This window comes from Aethalodelphis obliquidens, unplaced genomic scaffold, assembly GCF_003676395.1.
Source record: "Aethalodelphis obliquidens isolate GAN/ISIS:26980383/991018 unplaced genomic scaffold, ASM367639v1 scaffold10, whole genome shotgun sequence".
NCBI classification, from domain to species: domain Eukaryota; kingdom Metazoa; phylum Chordata; class Mammalia; order Artiodactyla; family Delphinidae; genus Aethalodelphis; species Aethalodelphis obliquidens.
The window spans coordinates 44,113,922-44,135,511 of NW_020837954.1; the positions used below are offsets into that span (position 1 = coordinate 44,113,922).

The following is a 21,590-nucleotide window of genomic DNA, read 5'->3' on the forward strand; positions in this document are numbered from 1 at the left end:
CAAAGAAGTGAAATTGCTGGGAGGAGGGTAGAAATTTTATCTTTTAATGTTTCAAGCACAATATACATAAGTATATAAACAGATATACAGTGTAAGTACATAGACATATACAGTATATCTGTGGTATTAAAGTTTCATGGAGAATTATTAAGAAAAATGTCTAAAAAGTCTCTTTTGGGAATGATAGTGAAAAAAGGTTGAGAAACAACACTGCTTTAAAAAGCACTTGAGGTTTGGAATGGTGAGCAGAATCTTACAGTGATGGATGGGTAGGTGAAAGAGCTTGCAGTTTTTAGAGAATCATTGTTTATAACTTTGATAACATCTGTGCCAAATTAATACAATGCAATCTCTTATTTTACTTTTGGTATTGGGGAGAAAAAGGCAGATACCAAAAAAAAAAAAAATCTTATTACAGCAAGGTAGAGATACAAGAAAATTTCTACATTTAGGATCAGAAACCAAAGACCTCGCTAGAGGATGGGAATATTTCTTGATTTATATGTTTATGTGAAGGGAGAAAAATTAGAGTTAAGTTTCTTTGTTAATTTTATTTGACCCTAAACTCAGTATAAGTTGAGTCCACAGGGTGGATATGATAAGAGAATAGTTAATGCCAGCCTTATGCTTCATTTGTAAAAAACAGATGTTATGAGTTCAGAGTGTTCTGTTGTACTCCAGACTGGCCAGAACCTAATCTGGAAATGGGAAAAACTTGAGCATCCAGAGGGTGATCAGGAAGATGAGAGGTCTCGAAACCAGGTTGAGAAATGTACAACCAGAACAGCAACTGGCTTATTGCTTAAATATACCATGATGACTGCAAGAATACATGCCATGAATCCACAAACATAATTAAGTTGGGCAAGGCTGTATCATTAATAAATCAATTAAATCAGTGTTTATTGAGTGCCTGTTCTCTGCCAGGCATTGTTTTAGGCGTTGGGGACCCAGCACCCAACAAAATGGACAAAATACCTGAACTTGTGGAATTTGTAGTTTAATGAGTGGAGAGAGACAGTTAATAAGATATGCTTGTAAAATAGACCTAGTATGGGGCTTCCCTGGTGGCGCAGTCGTTGGGAGTCCGCCTGCCGATGCAGGGGACATGCGTTCGTGCCCCGGTCCGGGAAGATCCCACATGCCGCGGAGCGGCTGGGCCCGTGAGCCATGGCCGCTGAGCCTGCGCAGCCGGAGCCTGTGCTCCACAATGGGAGAGGCCACAACAGTGAGAGGCCCGCGTACTGAAAAAAAAAAAAAAAAAAAAAAAAAAAAAAAAAAATAGACCTAGTATGTAAGATAGTGTGTTAGATATTGACAAGTGCTAAAGTAGAAAAGTAAGAGAGGAAGAAGGATATGACATATTGGGGAGTGGTAGAAATTTTAGATAGAGAAGTCGGGCTAGAGAAGACCTTATTGGGAAGGTGATTAAAAAGAAAAACTTTAGGGCTTCCCTGGTGGTGCAGTGGTTGAGAGTCCGCCTGCCGATGCAGGGGACACGGGTTCGTGCCCCTGTCCGGGAGGATCCCACGTGCCAGGGAGCGGCTGGGTCCGTAAACCATGGCCGCTGAGCCTGCGCGTCCGGAGCCTGTGCTCCGCAACGGGAGAGGCCACAACAGTGAGAGGCCCGCATACCGCAAAAAAAAAAAAAAAAAAAAAAGAGTAACTTTATATATCATAGTATAACAAGCATACAGAAAAGGGCAGAAAGCACAAGTATATGGTGAGATGAATTTTTACAAAGTGAGTACACTGTGTAGTCAATGCTCAGATTAAGAGCAGACTATTATATTATTGGTCCCTCAGAAGGCCTGGTTACCCCTTCCCAGTCAAAGCACTACCCACTGACTACTAACACCATGGCTTAGGTTTTTTTTGGCCAGTTTCTGAGCTTGATTTTACCGTGATCACGCATAATCTGTTCTTTTGTTTCTGGCTTCTTTCACTCAACATTGTGTTTGTGAGACACATCCATAGCCTTACAGGTATTTGCAGTTCATTCATTTTGGTTGCTGTAGAGCATTCCATTGGATGATGGTACCACAGTTGTTTCCTGTCTTTGGCTAGTGAATCGTGCTGCCATGAATATTCCCGTATATGTCTTTTGTCAAGACACCTATGGGGGATATAATTAGGAGTAGAATTGTTGGGTCATGGGGTATGTGTATATTCACTTTCGTAGATACTGAGAAACAGTTTTTCCCAAGTTTATATGTCCATCAGCAGCATAGGAGAGCTCCACATTCTTGACAACACGTGGTATTTCCTGCCATTTAACTTGAGCTGTTCTGGGTGGGTGTGTAGAAGTATTCTATTGTGGCTTTAATTTGCATTTCCCTGAAGACTAATGCAGTTGAGGACTTTTTCATGTGTTTATTGGCCATTTTGATATCCCTCTTGGGGGTGATGGAAACAATCTGTGTCTTCCTCTGGTGAGAAGTGGTTGAATAGGGACACATTTTAAGAGTAAGGCTGACAGGTTTTGCTCATGGTCTAGAAGTGGGGTGTGAGAGAGGAGTCGGGAATGCCGTTAGGTTTTATTTATTTATTTTTGCCTGAGCAGCTGGAAGGAGGGGAGTTGGGATGTTGGAGATGCGAAAGGCAAAGAGCTGGAGCAGTGGTACCTAGACTCTGGCATTTTACACATGTAATTATGATCTTTTTTTTTTTTTTTTAGCGTTTTGTAAAGAAAGGCCATTTGTATACCAAAAGAATAGGAAGGACATAATTTCAGAATATAGGGCAACCCTTTAAATGAGATAAATTTAGCTTTATGTAAGACTCATGAGCAAGTTGTTTTCCTCATTTCCCTGAGGACCTACAGATGCAGGTATTGTTTTGCAGACCAGCTTTGGGAATCACTGATCTGTGGTATTATGTACGTATCCCTTGATTTTGACAGTTAATAAATCAGCATTAAACTTGCAGTAAGATTGACTGAAGTTAGAGTCTAAATATGAGAAACCATAAAAAACATCATAGTAGGCCATGTGTCATTTCTAGCCCAGAAAGACTTCATTTCTTAAAAAAAAAGAGAACAGATGCATCCCAAGGACACATATGGCACATGCGTAGTCATAGTAAAGCTCGGTACTCATCTTAGTAACTTCTTTGCCGATAGGCTCTATGAAATGATTGTTTCAAAGATCTTGTTTTGAAGTAGCCAAGCTCCAAGTTTCCTAGATTTTTTTTTTTTTTAAAGCAAATTGATTTGCCTGTCCTTAGGGAATCGTAGAGTTATGTTTTAACTTTTCTGTATTCCCATTCTTCCCACCACCAGTGTTAAAGCTAAGTGCGCTGTAAAGTGTTTGATGAAAGCAGTTCGGGGCAGCGGGAGGGGAAGTGGTCCTGCAGCAACAGAGGTGAAGCAGGCCTCTGTGCCTGTGCCCCAGAGCTAGGTTGGCACGAACTTTAGTAGGCTGTCTCGAATCTCGTGCTTTCCTTTGAATTGAATACCCACTTTCTATCTGGCAGAGCATTGAGACGCCTTGTGAATAGTATCAGTGTCATTAATTGGCTTCAGAAGTGTGTAAGTGATCTTTTATATGAAAGTTGTGCCTTTGAGTATTACCTGAGAAAGATTTTGTGCCGCCTGATATGCAGAGTAATTTGATTATTCAAAGATATCGAATGTGCTTTGTGAGATCGTGCGGCCATCTTAAAGAACAGTATTAGTAACAGTTGATTACATTTCTCCGCTTTGCTAATTGATTTTATGGGACGTAATGTCTTTCTGCGAAGAAGAGAATTTTAACGTGCATAATCACTTCTCACCATTTCCAGTCTGCTTTTGGCGTTAGGTAATAGTGTCATATTTTAGTTAGCTGATGTGTCTGTGGTTTTAACGTGGTTATCTTGCCCTGAGGGATGGGAGAACATAAGTGAAAAGTTCATTGCCGCCTTGTGAATTCAGTTGTGCCTTGACACAGAGTGCCGATCGCTTTGGCATTCAAACACAGCATTAGATCACCTTGTCTGCAGTTTGGAAATGTTCTCAAAGTGCTACCTAACCCTGCAGGATTCTCCATAAACTTGAGCTGCTATAGGAAGTGTTGTTTATTGTATCTCGTTCTCTACCTTGCCAAGTTACTGTCATCAGACTCTTTATTGATAGAAAATTAGTTAGGCAAAAATCATTTTCTTCTTTTTGTGTGGCAGAGGTGATGAAATTTAGGAAAAAATACATACAAGAAAAGGTTGGAGGTGTTGATTGTGGATTTGAGCCTGGCTCAAAACAAAGAACTTTTGACTTACAGTGGAATGTTCTGTGGATTACTCGTGTCTTTCAGTCTCAGCTCTGGTATGGGGAAATAACGAAAGGAATATGTGCCACATGAATTGGTCAGGGTTTTTAGTTACAGATACTAAGATCTATTCTAGTTAGTGTAATCAGAAAGGGATTGATTAAGGCTGCTAGGTAACTCAGAAAATCATCAGGAGAGCTGAAGAAAGAGACTGGGAGTGGTTGGCTGTCAGTACTGCACTGGGGAACGTGCCCTCCCAGGAGCTGCAGCCCCTGCTTGGGTCAGGGTGCTTCAGAGGGGAAGCCAGAGCCGAGATCACTCTGCTTTTGTCGTTGAGCAAAGTGGATGCTGCACACTCTGCCACCCACCTTGCTTCTTTCCCCGTATAACTCTGAGACTCCATTCTGAAGGAGTCCCGGGTGGTGTGTCTGGTTGGTGGTACTGTTACTGACTTGAGTCCTTGGACTCTTCAGTCAGTAGAAGTTGAAAAGAGGACAGACGAGAAGTTCAGGCAAGGCTTTATTGGGACTCTTGTTGTGAGGGAGCAGAAACACGTAACAGGTTCCCCTGGTCACTCTCCAAGGAGGGCAGGCTGGTTCCTTAAATGGGGTGAGGGTGGGGGGATGAGGGCAGAGGTGGAGTCGTGGGTGGGGCCAGAGGTGATCTGCCCACCCCTTGTGTGGTGCTGTGTGCGGGGATCATGTGCAGTGCCCTGCTTTTGCTCCCAACACCTCAGAAATGGCAGTTGGTAGCCATTTTGTATCTTATTGTTCATGATTTCCCCAACTGCAGTGTGTGTAGTCATTTTTAGTCCCCTAGTCCCCTATAGTTTCTTTGTATTTTGTTGCTGGAGGAGATGTTTGTCCAGGTGTAAGTATATCCCAGAGGAAGGCAGGAAATGATGCTCCCAGCCTCGGTTTGTTTATTTGCTTTTTAAAATTCTACAGTGAGAAGGTGGGCTTTACACAGCGGGGAACTCTTCATTAAACTGTGGTGAGAATGGACCAAGGATTTTCAGCCCTCCTGAATAAACAGCTGCTCGTTACAGCACCTATTTTTTTAATACATTTATTTATTTATTTTATTTATGGCTGTGTTGGGTCTTCTTTGCTGCGCGCAGGCTTTCTCTAGTTGTGGAGAGCGGGATCTACTCTTTGTTGTGGTACGTGGCTTCTTATTGCGGTGGCTTCTCTTGTTGCGGAGCACGGGCTCTAGGCTCACGGGCTTCAGTAGTTGTGGCTCACGGACTCTAGAGTGCAGGCTCAGTAGTTGTGGCTCGTGGGCTTACTTGCTCCGCAGCATGTGGGATCTTCCCAGACCAGGGCTTGAACCTGTGTCTCCTGCATTGGCAGGCAGATTCTTAATCACTGCACCACCAGGGAAGCCCTACAGTGCCTATTTGAAATAATGTCATAGCAGCTACACTAATGGGTTACAGGTAACTTTTAAGGAAGCCTAGTATTTAAAAACATACTTTAAAAAATTGGGGGTAGTGGTGCATAAAGAATATTTAAAACTCTGGCAGTTTCATGCTTGTGTTACTTTAGAATTTCTATGATAGTCTGGTCTAATAAGAGTATGTAGATAATAAAGTTGGGATGAGAATATCATCTTTTTGCACATTCTTTTGCCCTTGGTGAGCTAGTCAAGGCCCATTCTTGTGGATCTTTTGATCAGAGAGGGAGAGTGGTGATTTTATGCATGGGTCGATATGAATTGATACTGTTACTAGAGGAGCAAATTAGAGTGTATGGATCTGGTATATAGGGTTTCATATAGCCCTATGTCAAAAAGTATTATACTTTTTGATATAGGGTTATTTACCAAAAGTTTTTTTCTGAAGTGGACTTATCCCTAGAAGGGACTTAGAAATCATTTGGTTCAAACCCTAGTTTTATAGTTGAGAAAATCATGTGATGTGATTTGCTCAAGGTTACAGGGCTGGTTGGTGGTGAGGCCTCCTGATTTCACAGTCCAGTCTTTTCCCATTAAACCCTGTAGAAGAGCAGAGGTTTCACCACAGTGGGAAAAGCTCAGTCAGTGCCTATTGAGTTCCCGTCCTGAGATTTAAGTCCTGACTTGTAGTTGGGCCATCTCAGTGGGGTTGTTGGTTGGATAACACTGGTGCTTTTTTTATGTGTCAAATGAATACTTGGAAATTTCTTCTTGAGGTTTGAGGAGTATGAATCATAGAAGTAAGAATTTTGTTAGAACAACCCTGGTGGGTGTGGAGGGGAACACACAATGAGCATGCCTAATTGAAGATGTAAGTTTCACTTGGTAGAAAAAGCTGCAAAAATGAAGGGGGTTTACACACAGCTCTCTTTTATTTACTCTTCTGTTTGCTCATACACAGAACTTTTTCTCTTAAGGCATGTGTTATAACATGCATAATCAGTACGAGGTAAAAATTACTAGGAAAGTTAAATTTGGTTCACTTCTCACCTCCTTCAAGTCTTGGCTCAGAGCTGTCTTTGTAGTGAGTCTTACCCCTACCCATTCTGTTTAAGAGTGCAACCCATCTTCCCTCCATTCATTCCTGAATCCCCTTATTCTTCCATCCTGGCCTTTTTCTTTTTAACAGCACAGATCGCCTCTAATATTATATGTGTATATCCCATATAATTTGTCTATATATTATGTTTATTGCCTATTATATATCTTCTCCATTAGACTATAGGCTCCACAAAAGCAGACTTTTGTCAGTTTGTTTGTACATCCCCAGCAAGAAGAATAAATAGTGCCTGGTCCATAGTACGTATTCAATATATATATGTTGAATGAATGAACTTGGCAAAAGCAGCTACTGTTTAGGATTCCTACTAGTGAAATGACAGATTCTCAATCCCAGTGAGTATTTTATTTGTGAACTCGTTGGGGATGGCAACATCTTCAGTTGGTATATAAAGAAAATAAATTGTTTTAAGTGTGTGAGTTGTGTTACATACAGTGTTCTGGAACTTCCTTGCTTATCTGACAATAAACAAGGAGTTTGGACTCAGATGAAAAAAATCATTACATTTTCAGCTTGAATCAGTGGAACAAATTCTTTAGATATTAGAATCTAGATAACTAAATGATAAAAACGCACACAGAGCTTCTCAAATATAGACTTGGACAGTAGCTGGTTTTAAATGTAATTGACTTAAAAGGTTTTCATTTTCAACATTGAGGCCAAAAAAAAAAAAAGGGGCAGGTTTCAGAGTCTTGGGGTACTGAGGCAATAGGGGAGGGAAGAGGAGGGAATTAGAAGTCTCTGCAGAGTGGAAGATGCTTCGGTAGAGTCTTCCAGATGTGAAAGTACATTTCTGAACCTTTTTGGAAAAGCTAAAACATGAGACAAGGAGATACATTTCGTGCAGATAAAGTCTAGACTGTTCTGAAATTTTCACTTCGCTATGCTGGTGGTAGCCTCCTAGGAAGTTCTAGGACATAATGTAGTTTATAAATGCTCATTTTTATTATTTAAAGAGATATTTGACTTTAGAAATTCAAGGGAAATACAGATGATGCTTCATATATTAGGAAGATGTTAAGAGACCTAGAAAATACCTTAGAAATCAAGTATTCTGACTTTTTATATAAGCTTAAGCCCAAAGCTTAAATGATTTGCCCAATATCACACAACTAATGAATGGCAGAATTCGTACTATTTTTGTCACAAATTTTCACTGAAGTATGCTTAATAGGAGAGGAGTGTATAACCCTGTCTTTGGAGGTAACCCAGGGAGCAATTATGAATTTGTTTAGAGATTTATATTTTATCTTAAAAATTTATGCAGGTATTTTATCTTATTCAAATAATTTATGTCCTCTTTTTATGTGTGTAGGCTTTTTTTTTTTTTTTTTTTTTTTATATCTTTTTTTTTTTTTTGTAGGTTTTTTTTTTTTTTTTTTTTTGCAAAAAATGTGCTTATTTGAGGAATCGTCATTTGGAATTTGAGGAAATGAACAGAATGAAAGAGCACCTTATTATCGTAGAAGTGTTAAAAAAAATCAGTTTTAAAGAAAACTACAACAGGGAAATAGCTCTACTTGATCTGTTCTGAAGGTAAATATATTGGGGAAACTAAATTATAGTGCAGTGAAAATATTTAGAAAATATTTTAAACCTCAACTTGAGAAGATAGCATTGCTATTTTTGTCATTTCAACATTCTGTGTAAATGAAGTAAGATATGATTTGTATCTTTTTGCTAAAGATACTGGTTTGGAAGGGATCAGTTTTAAAAAAGAGAGAGAGATGGTTTGTATATATAATTTGTCCATATTTTTTCCTGACCATAAAATTAGACTATACTTATATGGAGAAAGACAATCAACCCCACCCTATCCTTCCCCAGCAGGGAATACTCTGAAGGTTCTTACTTCTTGATCTTTCATGTTAATTTTTTCTTTTGTAACACATGGTTAAATGAGATACTTATTATGCGGTCCGGTAGAGTCATAACTTGATTTTAATATGCTCCAAAATATTGTTTCCACAACTAATTAGAGAGTAGGATGTAAAAGGAAGAGCACTAGACTGGTGGTCAGGAGACTGTGATTTAATCTTATTGGTGAAGTGAGAGTTTCACAGTGATAATGGAGTATTGAGGTCTCTTCCAGCTCTAAGAGCTTATGAATCTGTATTTGCTCGTAATATGCTTAGTGCGTCCAAACACACATTTTCTAAAATTTAAATGTACAAAGAGTGTGCATATTTCATCTTGTTCATTGTCTCCACACAGAAGCTTCCTCAAGATGAATACTTTGGGAGCCAGTGCCCATTTGTTTAGTCTGGTCAGTGGGTTTTCCTATGTGACTCCAGAGGCATCATTATGCAAGCACTTGCTGAATGGTCACTGGTGGCTCACAGCAAGCTCTTCTCTGCTAGTCAGGGTGGATTCTGTGAGCCTCTTGGCAATTTTCAGACCACCTCCTAAGACGAGGAACTTTCAAATTGGGCCTGCAATCTTAAGGAACTGGAACTTGGAGTCTATCTGAATTTTTATTGTCTGGTGTTTGCAGATTTTCCTTTGATTGCAGGTGTCAAGGCCGGGAGGCCCTTGTGCTTGTCTTGCCATGCTAGTATCACCTTGAAGGTGTGCTGTTGTGTGTGGTTTCAGTTGTCTGTGTCACACCAGCTAGTTTACTAGTGCTGGGTGGAGAGGGTATTTCTATACCCTACAGAATTACTGGATTCATATCCCAGTCTGGCAGAGTTATATGTTTAGAAGTTCAAGAATGGTATCTGTTGGCAGGCATGACTTGACAGATAGGGAGTGGCGAAGCAGTGCAGTTATGGTGAAGATAACCAGGCCAGAGCCCCAGCTCCTCAAATAGCTACTATAGCGTAGTACCCAAGAGAGTCATTTTTCAGAAATCATAGCTCTGAAGTGAGAGATAGCTTTACGGCCCCTGAATTATTTTGTGATTTAACTCTTATTTTTCACATCTTCTGGATTTGAAGTTTTGAAGAACTTGGCAGTGTGTTCAAATATGGTCTAGACAGAATAAGCCCAAGGTACCCCGTTAAAGACTGAGTTGAGGCTGAAGAAAGCCTTTACGCCTCTTTCATTTCACTAAGGTATGACAGTATTAGAGCAGATGGGAGGCTAGCGTTTGAGCTTAAGTTGTGTGAAAACTTCAGCAGCCAATTGGCTGACTCTTAATGGTAAGTCAGGAAGAACCACCCACGTTTTCCATTTTGGATTTGAGTCACAGAGAACAGGTTTCCTGCAGAAACCATTTGGCTTTAACAAGTGTACGGAAATTTCGTCTTTGATTAAATTGATGTTTTTATCTTCATTATACATGTGGTTCACATTAATTATTTCCCCTTTTCAATCCATAGGTTCAGTTTCAACTTTGAATCTCCTGTAGGACTGACTGTAAACTAATTTCCCAAGATTTTTGTATAAGAGATAGATGAAAAGGACTGTACTTTCAGGTAAGGATAGAGTTTTACTTTCTCTTAGTAATACACGGCTCCCTTGGCCAAGTTTGGGGTTCCCCTACCCCCTTTCACATGAATAGAAGTATAGGTGAATTTTTTAAAAGATGGCAAATTGAATTCTCCAGACAAGTTTCCACCTGTTCGGGATGACCTAAGAGGTGTCAAAGGGCTGGCTACTTAAAACAATTAGAGAAGCAATATGTGATGATGATTGAAACACATGCACATGTTCATTCAAAATGGCTTATAAAACTGTAAGTTTTTTTTAGGGGAAGGAAATCATCTTTCTGATACCTACTACTTTCTGCCTATGATGGATTGATCATTCTGTCATCTGTTTGTCTGTTTTCTATTTTAAAGCTTAAAGACATGGATGGTTTTAAGATTAATTTTTCTATCTCTGTGGCATCCCGAAGTACTTATAAGAGTTCTGGGCTTGAGAAGATTATAGAAAAAAGATCTGTACTCAAAATAATTTGGATAGGGCTAGTATTTAGAAATGAGTTTTCTCTAGGAAGAAAGGGAACTGTGCAGACCAAAACCAAACCCAAAAGCAAAACCAAACACACACACCCCCCCCCACCGCCCCGCCGGCCCAACCCAAATTCGAAGAAACCACATGGCATAGGAAAAATTGTGCTGAGTTAGGATTGCCGTAGTGTTTCTGGTTACAAATGAAAGTACATTTCCGAGAAGTAATAAAGTGGATTTTTTAATCAGTTGCCTAATTTTCCTAATTGATTTTGAGATATTGAACCACTTCTAAGTTAATTTTTGTACCTCTTTAGGATGGTTACTTCTCAAGTTTAAAATATGTAAAACTCAGCTTTAAGTTGTTGGCATCGTTTGAAGAGGGACAATGGCAATTGAGTGAATAATGCAAAAATCACTTAGTAATGCATTGTAGGATGGCTCTCGGTGCAGATTTAGTTTCCTAACTATATTACTAGTTAAAGGAATTCTTTAGCAGAACATTAACGCACCGACAAAGAGGCAGCTCAATAGAGAGAAGCTGGCTTGGGATTTATAACTAGCTACAGATGATGTGTAGGCATAATTTCTTTCCAGTGCATCCTGGGATCAGCCTTACGCAGACCTTTGTAGTAACTTCTTAACTAATTTCCCTGCACCATTCTTTGTAAAGTTGGATCCCATTACTTTCTGCTTGAACACTTTAGGGCCTCCCTGTTACCTATGGCAGTGGTTCTCAAACTTTTGGTCTCAGACACCTTTTATGCTGTTAAACATTATCAAAGCCCCAAGGGAACTTTTGTTTTGGTTGATTATGTCTATCACTATTTATTCGAAATTAAAATGTAGAACAGTTTAAAATGCAAGAATACACAAGCTTACGTTCCCTTCGTGCAGAGTGATGACATCATCAAGTCATGCAGCTTCTGGAAAACACTTATGAGAGAATGAGAGTGAAAAAGGCAAACAGCAGCATGGTATTATTCTTAAAAGTTCAATTTATTGAGGTATAACTTATATACAGTGTAGTCCACCCTTTTTAACGTATAGTTCTCTGGGTTTTGACAAAGGTGCATGGCTGTGTAACCACAGTGAAGATAAGGAACATTTCCATCACCCCAAAATGTTCCCCTACCCCTAGCCTCAGCACCCTCTGACCTGTTTTCTAGCTCTGTGGTTTTGCTTTTGCTCGGATGTCATGTAAATGGAATTGTACAGTCTGTAACCTTTTGAATCTGGCTTCTTTCATTTAACACAGTGCATTTGAGATTCATCCATGCTGTTGTGTGTATCACTAATTTGTTCCTTTTAATGGCTATCTTACTCCAATGTATGAATATTTATATTCATACATAGACAAACAGATGAATATGTTTGTCTGTTTAACAGTTGGAAGACATTTGAATTTGTTTCTAGTTTTTTGGTGGTGATGTGTCTCAGTATTATTATTAAAATAGTTTTAACCTCACAGATTCCCTGAAAGGGTCTCAAGGATTCCCAGGGTCCTGAGACCTCTCTCCGAGGACCTCTGGCCATCCTGAATCACTTGCCTAGGTGTGATGTGCGCCCTGTCTAGAATGTTGTCAAGATCTAGCTCAAGGGTCTCCTCTGCACTGTCCTTTCTAAGCCCTCTTCCCACCATTCCTCCTACACACCTTCATACCCCAAGGCTGGGCTGGTCACCACCACCTGCTTGGCTGTAATTTGAGGACATGGCAACTTCCCAACTTCTTGAGGATGATGCCTTTCCTCTCCATCCCAGCACGTGCCTCGTACACAAGATGTGCTACCTGTTGGAAGGAATAAATAGCAATCTGTTACATGTGTTAAGGCGTTTTATTGTTTACACGAGGCTTTCCCATATATGATAACTTTCATCCCTCATTTCAACTCTGGGGAAGTACGTAGCATGTGAATTTTTAATTCACTAGTTTTATTTTATTTTATTTATTTTTATTATTTATTTATTTTATTTATTTATTTTTGGCTATGTTGTGTCTTCGTTGCTGCGTGTGGGCTTTCTCTAGTTGCAGCAGGCGGGGGCTACTCTTCGTTGTGGTGCGTGGGTTTCTCATTGCAGTGGCTTCTCTTGTTGCGGAGCACGGGCTCTAGGTGCGCAGCTTCAGTAGTTGTGGCTCGCAGGCTCTAGAGCACAGGCTCAGCAGTTGTGGCGCATGGACTTAGATGCTCCACGGCATGTGGGATCCTCCTGGATCAGGGCTCGAAGCCACGTCCTCTGCATTGGCAGGCGGATTCTTCTTTTTTTTTTAAATTTTATTTATTTATTTATCTTTGGCTGTGTTGGGTCTTGGTTTCTGTGCGAGGGCTTTCTCCAGTTGCGGTGAGTGGGGGCCGCTCTTCATCGCGGTGCGCGGGCCTCTCACTGTTGCGGCCTCTCTTGTTGTGGAGCACGAGCTCCAGACGCGCAGGCTCAGTAGTTGTGGCTCTCGGGCCCAGTTGCTCCGTGGCATGTGGGATCCTCCCAGACCAGGGCTCGAACCCGTATCCCCTGCATTGGCAGGCAGATTCTCAACCACTGCGCCACCAGGGAAGCCGCATAGCATGTGATTTTTAATATCTTTCATTTTTATCAGATAATAACATTTAAGTCTTAAGCTCTGGTCTTAACCAAGCTGCAACTTAGAATAACCAGGGGAGCTTTTAATAAAGGTACTAATGCCCTAGACCAATTAAGTCCTATCTCTGGAGGTTAGGCCTGGGTATTAGTATTTTTTAAAAGTATCACTGTTGAATCTCACCTGCGGCCACAAGAATCATGGTCGAAGGTTTGACTTACTGTGAAGTCTTAGTGGTGGTGTAGTCAAGACTGGAACCCAGGATGACTCCCCACTCTAATGCCTTTACCGCCACACTGAATTTTCATGAGAAGGGAAGCACTACAGCAGTTTAGAGAGCCTCGGTATAGATGTCAGCATTTCAATTTATGGAGGGACTGTAGCACAAGAAACTCAACACTGAATTTAGAGTCAGGAGACCATGTTTCTGTTTTGGCTGTGCATTAACTAACTGTGGAGTAATAAATTCTTGAGTCTGTTCTTACTTGTAAAGGAAGGATACTACCTTAAATTCTAGAAGCTATTGTGGGGATCAAATTAGATTATGTGTTAAAGGATTTATTGAAAGGATTACAAAATCCTTTTGTAAACTATGAAGTGCTGTCTAAAACGTATTTTTACTTGATTTTAGCCTAGTGTATTTATTGGCTAGCTTTCCTGGGGGTTCATAAATTACACAAGTAATGTATAAATAGAGTCTCACTGAAATAGTCAAATAACAGGATTATGCAGAGTAAAACCAAGAGGTTACTATTGGTCACATACTTTGAATCCTTGGTGTATGCGTTTAAGTGCATAAATATGTATGTATGTAACGTAAGTTATTTTTTCGGTTGTCTTAACATAGAGTCTTTATATGTTTTTTTTAAAAAAACTTGACGTGTCTTAGATCATTCCATATTAGGATATATAAGTCCCTCTTATTCTTTTTATAGCTGCATATTTTTTCATACATTTTCAAGTTGATGGACATTTAGCCTGTTTTCCACAGTTTTACTTTTATAAAAAGAATGCTAACTAACATTCTGATCTCTTATTAAAACATTAGTTTATTCTTATTAAAAGATTTATTCTGTTTTCAAGATACCAGGAGGTGAAGCAGTAAATGATTTATGTATGAAATCTTAGACATCCTCTACTCAAGTCAGAATACAACTAAGAGTTTATAAAAAAAAAAAATCATGGTAAAATACACTAGACCTTGGATAACTTTTTCATATGTTCTTGTATATTTTGTTTTATTTTTGTGGTACTCTTATTTCACTATTTGGATAGACTTTTAAAGACTAGTGTGTGTATTGCTTAAGTTTAACTCTTTTGGGTGTGATTACTACATACTTTCCCTCCAGTAAAAACAACGCAACAACAATGGCCAGTACTTACTTATGTTGGTACTGTCCTGAGAGCTTATATCCATGGTCTCACTTCTTTTTCTCAGTAAATGGGTGGTGTTCTCCAGGTAAAGCATATACACATGGAGAATCAGAGGGGTCAACTCACTTGTCCAAGGTTATTTATGGATATAGGATTCAGAGGTCCTGCTTCCAGCTTTGATGTCAGGATTTCGCTGAATCAGAGATGGTACTTTGTATCTATGCCGTCGCAGTTTACTTTCTAAATTAGTTATATTTGTATATTTTATTGTTTAATACCATTAATAATTTAACATATACAGAAATGGTTCATGCTCTGGAGTATCCATTTTGTAGAAAGTATGTATAATAAAAGCAGTCTATTGATGTAACATTATAAAGGCAAATGCTTGCTTATTGAATTTGATATTGATAGTAAGAATGGTGTTTTAGAGTGAAAAAGTCTACTAAATGGGAAAGTGATCTTGAATTCTATTTATTATCCAACAGTGACCTTGATAAAATAATGCTTTTTCCTCACTGGTAAAATAGTTCACTTTATACTTAATCAGCCATCAATCCTGAGAAACATTAGTGTGAATAAGATACACTTGCGAGAACATTTGGCAGTGGTGGTCTAGATGACTTGCGAAATGGAATTCTAGTAATACTTCACTTACCTTGAGTAATAAGGAGAACATTTCCGGAAGGGTTTGTTTATTCATGACAAATGAAAGATTAAAATGATCTCTCTCTATTGATGAAAGTACCAGAAGGCAGCCTTGGAGTTTTTTAAACACACTGAAATACACGTTCTTATAAATTTATTCTAGGCATAATTGAGCATTAATTTAAGGGGCCAGGAGTGGTTATTTCTCAATAGTGATCATTATAAATGGACTTGTAGCAGAGATACAGTTTCACATATAGTCTTTGTATACTCTTGTGTTACATCTTGCTTGAATGATAAAATGAAACTGAGGTCTACGTGCACTGTCGGAGCCCACTGATGGTGAGTGTTGGCCTTACAGCCTGAAGTCTGTATTTTGTTAGGAAATCAGAAAACATGATAAATCACAGTTAAGACATTATCATACTGTCTCATTCCTAGTTTTTCATTTATAAGCCTTTTTCTGAAGGAAGTATTTTGGGCCAACACATATTTGGTGATTGACTGAATGAGTGCATTGGCTCACCTTCCTGCAAGGACTTATTTACTAAGAATTAGTCTGGCATCCCAAAGTGGGTTTAGATCACAGGAAGCGATTGGGTGGTAGTGACTTTTGGTTGCTATTGATAATGCAAGTGGATTCAAAGCAATAATCTAATGTAATCTACTCTGAACAATACCTTTAAAAAATGTTCTCAGATTCATTTTTTCCTTCTGTTTCTAGACTTACTAATTTGCTTGGATAGATCCAGAGGGAACATTGTCCTTTATTGCCACCTAGTTGGAGCTGCTTTCTGAGATAACATACTCCACCCTTCAGAGGAATTCATTTCTTTTTCCAAAATTAAGAATTTGTTATTTCTATCCATGTTCTGTATTTAGATTTCCAGCTTTCAGAATTTAAATACTCATGTACATTCTGCCCTAGAGACTAAGAGGCATTATATAAGGATTTCCCTCTTTTTTCAATATGTGAACATCACATTCCTTGGCCTAATATTTGTTTTGCATCTGTATTGCAGTGTGATCCTAGCAAGTTCATTCAGGCAGTGGTTGAACTGAGGTTAAGTGTATTATGGTTGTTTGGCAGGATATGGCCGTAAACACATCTCTTTAAATGCAGAATGGCCTGGGATGACTGTAATGTTAAGTGTATAATCACAGATTACAAACATAGGAATGAGCACATGGGCCGCATATATCTTTAATGAGGAACCGCCCCACAGGATGGAGTCTACTTTAGAAACTATCTGTAGAGTTCCCTTAAGTGTTTTCTTAGACAGTTATATTAATATTATGTGTTTAATTAGAATGCTTCTGATTGAGTAGAACTATGAATAGTTTATCAGAGTTTCCAGAGAGTCTCCCACTTAACATCTCAAAGAATGAGTTAAAATGTTACGAGTGTTTTAGACATATATTGTACGTATTTTTCAAAATTTTATCATATTTTCTCCTGTCCGCTTTTTTCCTTTCCCTCCTGGTATTTTTGTGACTTAAAAGCTGTTTTGCAAAAGATACCCTCAGAAGTAATTCACTCTCTAGAGACTGGATGGAGAGGGGTCCTTCTCAAATATTTGTAATGTATCCATTCAGTGCATCTCTGCTATGAATGTCACTGGTGTTTGGAGGTCTTAAAGAGTATTCAAAAATACTCCAGGTACTGTGGGCAGCTGAAGAACTGAAAGTGGGTAGCAAGGCCTTTTGGGCATATTATATATTTTTTGAGGTTGATGTGAGTATATATTTGAAAAAAAATTTTTTACTTCCTTAATTACCACTTGCAGTATTTATTAGGAAACTGGATATATTTGATATGGACTCAGTGTTTCTATAGTCTTAACTTTTACTAAATGTTTTTATTGAACTACTTGTTCTTCAGTTTACAAATAGTTTTAATTTTTTGCAACTGTTTATATACATTTCTCATCTGTTTTACTCAAACTGATTTTTGTCTGTAAACTTATTTAGAGAAACCAAATTCAGTTAAAAGTATTTCCTTGACAGTGGCCCCAAGTTTGGACACTATAGATTTTTATTTGAAGTGTTTATTTATTTTAATTTAATTTTAACTTTTAGCAAAGCCATAATATGCCTGGTTTAAATAGTAAGTAAAATAGTTAATACTAATACAGCCTTGAAAAGAAAAAATTCTGTGCTCCAACCTTTCTACCTCTCTTCAGGGGTAATCATTTTCAGGGTTTTTTTTTTTTTGTTTTTTAAGCTAGTTCTTTTGACATTTATTGTCCTATATCTAAATAATTTATTTTTACTCCTTCAGCTTGAGTTTTCAATTCTAAACATTATGTTTTGACATCTTCCTACAGAAGGTGATGATTTAGCTCCCCAGCTACCCTTTCCCCATTCTCCCAATGACAGTTTTATCTAATTTTTGGTTAGGCCATCATTCAGTACTTACAGTATTATCATTTGAATATTGATGACCTTGGCCAGAGAATATTCAGTGATTACTTATTCTTCAACTTTTCCCCCTCAGAGATAGTGGTTACTTTGTTTTTAATTTGCTTAGCTTTCTATTGATTAAGTGCTAATTTTGCTCTAAGCATTCTGATGGAACTGTAAAGACTTAAATGTTAAAACTTGTTAGGGCATCCGTCAGTTCCGGTTTTCTCTTGGCTCTGTCTCTCCCAGAGAGAGCTCTGTGTCCTGCTGGTTCTGAACTGCTTATTGTTGAGCCTCCACAGAGCTGCCATTTTGGATTTACTGCCATCTTGGGGATTCCCTTGGGTTTTCTCCTTTGAGGATCTTTTATTTTCTGGATTCTGTGTTGTCATCTTTCTTTGTTTATTCCCTGACTTTGTGGGGAGATATACATATGTTTGTGTGTGTGTGTGTGTGTGTGTGTGTGTGTGAGTGTGTGTGTTTCTCAATATATACCACTATTTGTATGAGCAGGATTTAAAAATAAAAGTTTGTTTTCTAATTGCTGCTAGTAAGAACATACTTGATTTTTTACATCAACTGTGTATTCTGCAATCTTGCTAAATTCATATATTAGTTCTGGTAGTTGTGGATTCCTTGGAATTTTCTACAAGAATGATCATAGGATCTTCAAATAAGTTATACTTTTTCCTTTTTGATCTTTATGCCTTTTATTTTTCTTGCCTTATTTCAGTGGCTGAAACCTCCAGTATAGCATTGACTAGAAAGTGGTAAATGTGAGCATTCTTGCCTTATTCTTCATCTCAGGGAAAAACAATGCAGTCTTTCACCTTTGAGTGTGATATTGGTTTTAGGTTTTTGGGGTAGTTGTCCTTCATCAGTTTGAGGAGATTCTCTTTTAGTTGCAGCATGCGGACTTCTTAGTTGTGGCATGCAAACTCTTAGTTGTGGCATGCATTCGGGATCTAGTTCCCCTACAGTGGATTGAACCTGGGCCCGCCTGAATTGGGAGCGTTGAGTCTTACTCACTGGACCACCAGCAAAGTCCCTGAGGAGATTCTCTAATCTTCCTAGTTTGTAGAGAGTTTTTGTCATGATGGTTGTTGGATTTTTTCAGATTCCTTTTCTGCATCTATTGAACTGATCCTGAGGTTTTCTTCTTTATTTATTACATTGATTTTCAAATGTTAAAACAGTCTTGCATTCTTGGGATAAACTGTATGTGCTCATAATGTACCTTTTAAATATATTATTGAATTTAATTTGCTAAAACTTTGTTAAAAATTTTTGTGTCTATATTCAGAAGGGACATGAGTCTGTAGTTTTTGTTTTTTGTTATATCTTTATCAGGTTTTAGTATTAGTGTTATGCTAGTCTTGTAAAATGAGTTGGGCAGTGATCTCTATTTTCTGAAAAAGTTAAATTTCTTTCTTGAATGTATGATAGAATTCATCAGTGAAATCATCTGGAATTGGAGTGGGTTTTTTTGGAATTTTTTTTTTTTTTTTTTTTTGCGGTACGCGGGCCTCTCACTGCTGAGGCCTCTCCCGTTGCGGAGCACAGACTCCAGACAAGGCAGGCTCAGCGGCCATGGCTCACGGGCCTAGCCCCTCCACGGCATGTGGGATCCTCCCGGACCAGGGCACGAACCCGTGGCCCCTGCATCGTCAGGCGGACTCTCAACCACTGCGCCACCAGGGAAGCCCCTGGAATATTTTTGATAACAGATTCAGTTTATTGAAAAGAGATAGGACTAGTTAGATTTTCTGTTTCTTCTTGTGTCAATTTTGATAGGTTTTATTTTTTTAAGAAATGTGTCCATTTCATGTAAGTTGTTGAATTAGTTGGCATAAAGTTATATATCATATTATCTTATCCTCTTAAATGTCTGTAACATCTCTGGTAATATATGTTTTTTTCATTTCTGATATTGGTGATTTGTGTTTTGTCTCTTTTTTTTCTTGACTGGTATAATTAGAAGTTTGTCAGTTTTGATGATAATTTTAAAACCCAGCCTTTGACTTTATTAATTTTATCTCTTGACTGTATGTTTTCTATTTCATTATCTTGTTATTATTATAACAAGAGTTTTGAGTTTCTTTTTTAGTTTTGAGTTTAGTTTGCTCTTCTTTTTATTGTTTCTTAAGGTGGAACCTCAGGTCATTTTGGTAGATCTTTCTTATTTTCTTATATTAAGCACTTAGAGTTTTAAGTTTTCCTCTAAGTACTGTTTTAGCTGCATTCCACAAATTTTGATTTTTGTTATTGTTGTTGCCATTCAGTTCAAAATATTTTCTAGTTTGCTTTTTGATTTCATCGTTGATCCATGAACTCTTTAGAGCTGTGTTGCTCAATTCCCTTATTTGGAATTTTCCTAGATATCTTGTTGATTTCTAATTTAATTCCATTGTAGTCAGAGAATATACTCTGTGATTTCAATCCTTTTAAATTTATCGAGACTTATTTTATAGCACACCATGTGGCCTATGTTGGTAATGTAACATGCATTTGAAAGGAATGTGTATTCTTCAGTTGTTAGATTTTCTATGAATGTCAGTTAGGTCAAGGTAGTTGCTAGTGCTTTTTAGATCTTCTGTGTCTTTCCTGATTTTTCTTCCCTGATTTTTTTTTTTGGTTTAATTATTGTGTCAGTTACTGAGATGGGATGTGAAAATCTTCTCCTCTAATCATGCATTGTCCTTTTCTTTCCGTAATTCTATTTTTGCTTAATGTATTTTGAGGTGCATATACGTTGATAATTGCCATGTCTTCATGATAAATTGTCCCTTTTGTAATTACGATGTTCCTTTTTTTGTGTGGTAATACTCTTTGTCTTACAGTTGATTAAAAGTTCTGTGTGCATCATGGTGAAACTGCTGAAATGTGTTTTGGGGTGCTCCGAGGAGCTCTGGTTCTTTATGTCTCAGTGCAGAAAGAATTCAAAGAAGCTGAGTGATAGATATAAGAAGTGACTTACTAGAATAGGACACGTGGAAGGCTTACAAGTGTGTGGGCAAGAGGGTGCCGCGCTGAGAACTTAGTGGGCTAGAGTTTTATAATCAAGGGAAAAGTAGGGAGGGAGAGAAGACCACCTTCTTCCTCATTCTTAAGTAGACGTCAAGGTTCCATCATCAATTCCTCCTCCATGTTGGGTGAGGGAGTTTTCTTGTCCCTACTGGTCAAACCAGGACTGTCACAGTGCCCTGGAAATGAGCAAAAAGGCGGTAACATATACTAAAATATGGTAAATCATCTCAGGTTTCAGTATAATGTCACCTTTTCCTTGTGCTTTTGTCTTTAGTGTGTGCAGAGGAGCATGTCCTAGGAATCATTAATGTACTGAGCTCGCTGCGTGGGATGTGGGTCTCATGCCACCATTGTTTTCTTGTTTTGGGCCGTGTCTCATGTTTCTGTTTCATGGTTTAGTCGCTGAGCTAAGCAAACCTGCTTTCTTGAGTGTTCATTAACTTGCAGGGGTCTCCCTTTCTTTTTTCTTTATTTACAATCCCCTTGTGGGATTAACTGTTTAATCACCTACTTTGTCCTTTACTCTGTCCCTGTCATTGGGGCTGGTGTTTCTGGTGTTCTTCTCCTATGGATGGTGAGCTTGGCTTGTGACATTTCGTTGAGAGTTCTCAAATGTCAGTTTCTCTTGATCTTTACTTTCATTTGGTCAGTTTCTCCAGTAAAGAATCTTGTAGTCTGTAAGTCTGAAGGGAGCTGGCAGTCTACTAGTAACTTGATGGACCCATATTTTTAGTATAGAGATTCATTCCTATTCTCAGTTATGCCTGGTCAAATCCTCTCATTTAATAAACTCCAGACTTATGCTGGTAAAATGTCCAGTTATTGGATTGGTTCAGACTTGGAAGTGTATACCTTTCTAATAATTTATCCATTTCTTCCAGGTTGTCCGTTTTATTGGCATAGAGTTGCT

At 38.5% G+C, this 21,590-nt stretch overlaps 1 protein-coding gene across 18 annotated transcripts in view; it reads left to right on the forward strand.

Moving 5' to 3' along the window:
- SIPA1L1 (signal induced proliferation associated 1 like 1) overlaps positions 1-21,590 on the forward strand; it is a 497,889-nt gene that overhangs the window by 145,691 nt on the left and 330,608 nt on the right. For all 18 annotated transcript variants that reach the window (XM_027111671.1, XM_027111670.1, XM_027111665.1 and 15 more), the window contains one exon: positions 10,080-10,175. The gene's annotated coding sequence lies outside the window, so the exon portion shown is untranslated. The remainder of the gene's footprint in view (positions 1-10,079; positions 10,176-21,590) is intronic.